General features: G+C 35.1%; 2 long non-coding RNA genes across 2 annotated transcripts; both read right to left on the bottom strand.

The window, feature by feature from the left end:
- Positions 1–299: 299 nt before the first annotated feature.
- LOC133784489 (uncharacterized) lies at positions 300–937 on the bottom strand. Its single transcript, XR_009871368.1, has 3 exons — positions 707–937; positions 538–627; positions 300–462 (listed from the first exon to the last, which is right to left on the bottom strand). It is a non-coding gene; the product is annotated as an uncharacterized LOC133784489 (long non-coding RNA).
- Positions 938–954: 17 nt separating this feature from the next.
- LOC133784488 (uncharacterized) lies at positions 955–1,528 on the bottom strand. The gene is made up of 3 exons (XR_009871367.1): positions 1,442–1,528; positions 1,112–1,356; positions 955–1,028 (listed from the first exon to the last, which is right to left on the bottom strand). It is a non-coding gene; the product is annotated as an uncharacterized LOC133784488 (long non-coding RNA).
- Between the last annotated feature and the right edge of the window lie 4,989 nt (positions 1,529–6,517).

Genomic DNA, 6,517 nt, shown 5'->3' with positions numbered 1-6,517 from the left:
TGGAGCTGGAGGTTGAGAAGACGAAGCCCTAGAAATATTGTCACTATCAGGCACAGGCGGCATCTGAACGTTTGGTGGACGAAATGAAGGTACAAAATATTGAGTTAAGAAATTAACTTGATCAGTCAATTTCTGTAGATTATTCTCTAATTTTTCTATATATTCTCTTGAATGATGAGGAGGAACTTGAGACTCGCTGAAGTGAGAGTGTTGGGTAGATGATGACCCCGACCCTGACCCCGACCTCGACCTCGACCTCGACCCCGACCCCGACCCCGACCCCGACCCCGACTCCGACCCCGACCCCTTCAATTTGCGGCCCACTCCTCGCACATGTCCACGCCTTTGGCCTAATACTTTTTGTAGCACCTCCACCTAATCAACTGATGACGGACTATCATTATTAGAAGCATCAGTGGATGTTTGCTGAGTTTGTAACTCAAAATCAGCCTTCAGTTTTTCCTGTTTTCAAAAAATGTTAGACACTAACATTAAATATAACTCTATTAATATTAAAAAAATATAATTCAAACTTACATAATCTTGGCGAGCATCATCGTTCACGAAATCATTTGTTGATTTCTTCCAATGATAATCCTTCCATGACTCAATGAGGTCCGGGTTCGTCTAAAAAATATAACCCAAATGTTAGAGAACATATAATTTAAAAGAACATAATTTTGATAATATTTTATATTTTACTTACTTTTTTCAAAACGGACGGCTGCCAACGATTTTGTACCATGCGTTGTAGAATACTTTTGTTTCTTCCGATTTTCCTTATTCTTTATGAAGCGCGCAATAAATTGTGGACTTGTAAATAACTGACAGATCTGCTTCCACTCCTCCTTCTTAACATCATTGCTTGGGTTGTTTAGAACCTTATCCCAATCCTCCGGTCCATTGTAGTGTTTCTCAAAGTGTTCGTGTCTTAGTGTTTTCCTATTACGGTATCGATCTTTTATCTCTCGATCGATACCATCTAAACACTTTAAGAAATCCTCGCGGCCCGCTATTTGATAATAGTACTAAATTGAAAATTAAACATATTAATAATATATGTACTATATTAAAGACAAATTAAAAAAAAAAAAATTAATACTATTTTTACCTGAATTATGCCAAGGACCTGATCCTTGTATTGTTTAGGCACTAATTCCCATGAACCGTAATGTTCGGGAACTTTCGTTTTAATTTGGGTTCCCACAAGGCGGACAAAAGCAGCGTGCTCGCCCCCAACAACCTTGTACGTTCGTGGGCAAAACGCTACTTCTAATGGTTTTCCATTTTTACGCCGCCTCTCCTCTAGATCTTTTCCAATAGCTGCGCCACGACCCTTTTTCTTAGTTGGGATTCCTGTATTTTTTTTATTAATAATACATAGAATATTAGTATATACATGATAAACATATGTGAGTAAATAAAATAACAAAAAAATTACCTGACTCGCATGTAGTCGGGATCCTAGTAAGATCCGGTGGAGGATCACCGCCAGCGTCTCCACCGTAAGCTCTAGCCACATCTGCTGACATCTACTAACACGACATTAATTTAACCTGTCTATTTTAATATTTAATTATTATTTATAATTAATTTATTGAGTATTATTTCAATTGATTAGGAAATTTGAAACATGCTATTTGGAAACGAACTTTTTATTTCTCAATATGTATAATACATTAAAAACTAGAAACAAAACTAAGTAGAATAGTCACTATCCTCACTAATTACATCAACATCTATTGGGCACACATCATCAGTATTATCATCACTAAGGTCGACAATTAATTCATCCTCATCTTCTGCTTCTTCTACACTGTCTGCCATATCATCTTCATTGTCATTAATAAATCCATCATCTTCTTGAACAACTAAAGAAGGTCGATGGGCCGTGTTGACTTGAGTCGCTGGTACATCAAATTGCTGAACAACCAACTCTCCGAGATCCACAGTCAAAACAAAATTCGATGAGTTGGTGTCATGTACAACATCAACATCAGTAATCATATCTAAAGCATCTGGAAAGTCCCAAACTTGCCGATGATTCACTTCTTGGACAACTTTCCAATCTCGTCCTCTAACGAGATCATCGATGTAGAATACTTGTTTTGCTTGACTAGCTAGTATGAACGGTTCATCTTTATACCATTCACTGCTAACATTGATACTAGTAATATTATTTACAGTGATGGTTTTCTTTTTTTTCGGATCTGTATTGAACCATTTACATCGAAATAATACCACCGAATAAGAACCAGTAAAAGACTGTTGGAGTATTTCTTCAAGTTGCCCGTAATAGTTAAAACCTTCTGTTCCAGCAACACACACTCCACTATTTTGTGTAATTCGATTCTAATCTCGATTGTATGAGACAAATCGAACTCCGTTCACTATACATGCTTGGTAGGAGTAACCAAATAGATCTGAACCAGATGTTAAAGCTAGTAATTCATCAGCATGCTCTAATGACCTAAGCTGGTGCAAGTCATATATCTAATAATAAAGAAATATATTAGAATGAGAATGTAATTTGTAGTATGCAATTTGCTAAGTACAAGTTACCTTCTTATGAAACCATGAACGAAACTCTTTCTTATGTATCAATTTATGATTGGCAGGCATATCTCTTTGTTGCACCTCAGTTAGGTGTTACCTGTTAATTAATTAACAATGTCAATATTGTTAATTAAGGAGTAGATTGAACAAAGAATAAAATGAATATTAATTATGTACTTACTCTAAATACACTTCAGTTTCTAGAGAATTATCCAATATGAACCACTCAGCTTTATTCCGAGTATTTTCATAGAGGGGCATGGGAATTCCCTTACTAAGAGGACGACATTGAGATTCAAACACTGTGAGGTGTCGATTCACATACGGTGCATCTTCGTTACGATCAGGTTGATTAAATTTTGTTTCCACACCTTTGAAATACATTGAACAAAATGTCAAAGCCTCATCTGCAACATATCCTTCTGCTATAGATCCTTCAGGACGAGCTTTATTCCTGACATAGTTTTTTAATTTTTTCATGTATCTTTCAAAAGGATACATCCACCTCATAAATACAGGTCCTCCCAATATTGCTTCATCAGGCAAGTGCAAAACCAGATGGATCATTATGTCAAAGAATGCTGGAGGGAAAATCAACTCCATCTTGCATAAAATAACAATCAAGTCATCCTTAGCTTTCTCCATATCAGAAACGTTTAGTGTCCTAGAGCACAATTGTTTGAAGAAATTACACAATTCAGTGATGGTAGTTGATATAGATTCTAGTAAAAACTTGCGAACACCTACTGCAAGTAATCGTTGCATTATCACATGACAATCATGGGACTTCAACCCAACAATGTTTGAGTCATTGTCTGTGACTTTTTTCTTTAGATTAGAAAAAAAACCTTCGGGCAACTTCACTCCTTTCAAAAATTGACAAAAATCTCGCCTCTGTTCAAAAGTGAACATGTATGGAGCATGTGGTTTCATTAACCCTTTATTGGCATCCTCGTAAATCCACAACGATTTCCTAACCCCCATATTCTTTAAATCATGTCTTGCGTTAGTGGTGTTTTTAGACTTATCATTATCTAACAAAGTCCCAAGGATACTATCGCACACATTCTTCTCAACATGCATCACATCTAGGTTGTGTTTTAACTGATTTGAACTCCAGTAATCAAGTTCATAGAAAATACTTTTTTTCCTCCAATTACTTTCCCCTGCACCTCGCTTGCGCTTCACCCCCCCCCCCCCCAAATCTGTCATGTTTACCAGACACTTGAAGCGGAAAAGCATTGACTTGATCTAAAACTTGTTGACAAGTAAACTGTTGTGGAGGATTTATTTTCTCAACTTTGCCATCAAATTCCTTGTCCCTTCTATACTTATGATTACTCCTCAAGAATCGCCTATGACCAACATACGATGTCTTACCAATCACTCGAATGGAAGTGGTGTCTTCATTGCACGTTGGACATGCTTTATACCCTTGCTCGCTCCAACCAGACAAGCTACTACGAGCGGGGAAATCGTTAATTGTCCAAAGAAGGGCTGCACGCATCTTGAACAATTCATTCCTTGTGCCATCTCTTGTGTCGACCCCGTTAATCCACAATTGTTTTAACTCATCCACCAAGGGTCTTAGAAATACATCCATGTCTTTACCCGGTGATTTTGGCCCAGGAATAAGCAGAGTTAGCATAAAATACTCTTCCTTCATGCATAGCCAAGGGGGGAGATTGTAGTTCGTCAAAATCACAGGCCACATGCTGTATGATAAGCTCATGTTGCCAAAAGGATTAAACCCATCAGCAGCCAAGCCTAGACGAACATTTCTAGGATCTTTTGCAAAATCAAGATGGGTGGCATCAAAGTCTTTCCATGCAGACCCGTCAACCGGATGACGCATCACCCCATCTTCTATTGATCTCCCAGTATGATGCCATAACATGTCATTAGCTGTATGTCTTGAACTGTACATTCGCTTTAATCTGGGAGTCAACGAAATGTAACGCATCACCTTGTGTGGAACCTTTTTCCCCTTCTTCTTTTCATTGACCCATCAGCTACTCCCACACACATGACATTAATCTTTGCTTGCATGCTCATTATAAAATAAGGAACAATCATATTTACACACATGGATTGATTGATATCCCAACCCTAACTTACTCAGCTCCTTTTTCGCCTCATCGTGTGTTGGGGGAATTTTATTATCTTTCGGAAATGCAAATTTTAGTAACTTCAAAAATTCATCGAAAGAGTTATTTGGCCACTTCCCTCTAACTTTCAAATGCATCAACTTCGCCAAAAATTTTAAGGATGATATCCAATCACAACCCGGATACAACTCAACTTCAATCTCGTCGAACAACTCGTCATAATACTGTCCCATTCGACTACCAGACACACCATCTGCTTCCTCTACATTTATCGGTAAGAGGAAATCATCAACGACGTCAACCATCTCGTCTACATATTCATTCTCCTCAACTACCTCATTGGCGACACTAGCTTCCACCTCACCGTGGTAAACCCACTTTTGATAACTCTGTTGAAAACCCTTGTCAAAGACATGAGCCTCCACTGTATCTATAGTTTGTAGTTTAACATTCAGGCACCTCACACACGGGCATAAAATTCTCCCGTCGCAGTCTACGTGTTCTTTTGCCATTCTCAAGAAGGCTTGGAGACCGTTCCAATAAGCATCACAATTACGCTTCCTTAATGCTGTCCAACTCTTATCGATCGGCATCTACGATACAAGAATAAACAATAATTAAAACTTATTGACTATGTGTGTGTGCCCTAATCCACCTTTTCACTCCACTTCTATAAGGGTAAAGAACCTATCCCATTCAGATTTGTAGTATACATATATATTAATCTACACTCTTAAAATTGTTTCGTTTATGTAAAAATTTCGGCAACACCTCCCTAAGTGGGCAGACTAAAATTAAGTTTGCCCACTTACGAGAACAAATAAGGAGACACATATTGAAATCTCTATTAATAAAACAATAAAATGAGTACTATATCAAATTATAGGTACACACCAAATCCAAACTATCCATGCGGACACATACCGTCCTGGATAATTCGGAGAAGCATATTTAAGAGTTCTTACCGACTCAGGTTCACCGAACGGGTCTAAGGCTTTTCGTGATTGAAAATAATTAATAAAACATTATTACTAAGTGATAATATATAAAATGTCTATCCAATCTTTGGTGATCAAATTTTATCACCAAAGAAAAGCAACAAAAAAAGAAATATTTTTTAACACTAGATGTTTTATGATGTCTCATAAAATCTTATGATATTAAATTATAATTTTGTAATTTATTTTGAAATTATTTATCTAACTTTTAATTTATTTTTAAATTACTAAATTTGTTAATATTAAATTAAATTATAATTTTGTAATTTATTTTGAAATTATTTATCTAACTTTTAATTTATTTTTAAATTATATATCTAATTATTTAATTTATTTTTAAATTACTAAATTTGTTAATATTAAATTATAATTTTTCACTTTATTTTAAAATTATTAAATTGTTAATATTAAATTAAATTATTTATCTAATATTTTAATTTATTTTGTTAATCCTAAGTATTTAATGCCTTATTTATTATATTATTATTTATTTAGTCCTCTAACTCTACCAAAATTTTGACAGCATAACATCTCTATTATAACATATCCCAAAAATTTAAAACCCTACAAAAAACACTCAGAAAATTCCCATAACATTCACAATATACATATTATTAATCAAATTTAAATACTAACACATACTACAATTTTATACACATATATAAATATATCACTAAACACATCTCACTTTGTACACATTCACATATTAATTATATTAATTAAACCAATAAAATAATTAAAAAATAAATACCTTGATGCCACAAAATTATATTATACCCGTGACCGAATTTCCAAGAGATACTCCTTCAATTTCTACACAAAATCAACCCAAATAATTAAATTTAAACAAAATTA

This window comes from Humulus lupulus, chromosome 6 (assembly GCF_963169125.1).
Source record: "Humulus lupulus chromosome 6, drHumLupu1.1, whole genome shotgun sequence".
Classification (NCBI taxonomy): Eukaryota; Viridiplantae; Streptophyta; class Magnoliopsida; order Rosales; family Cannabaceae; genus Humulus; species Humulus lupulus.
Note: the sequence above shows the minus strand (reverse complement) of the source record. Positions and strands in the feature narration are given on the sequence as shown.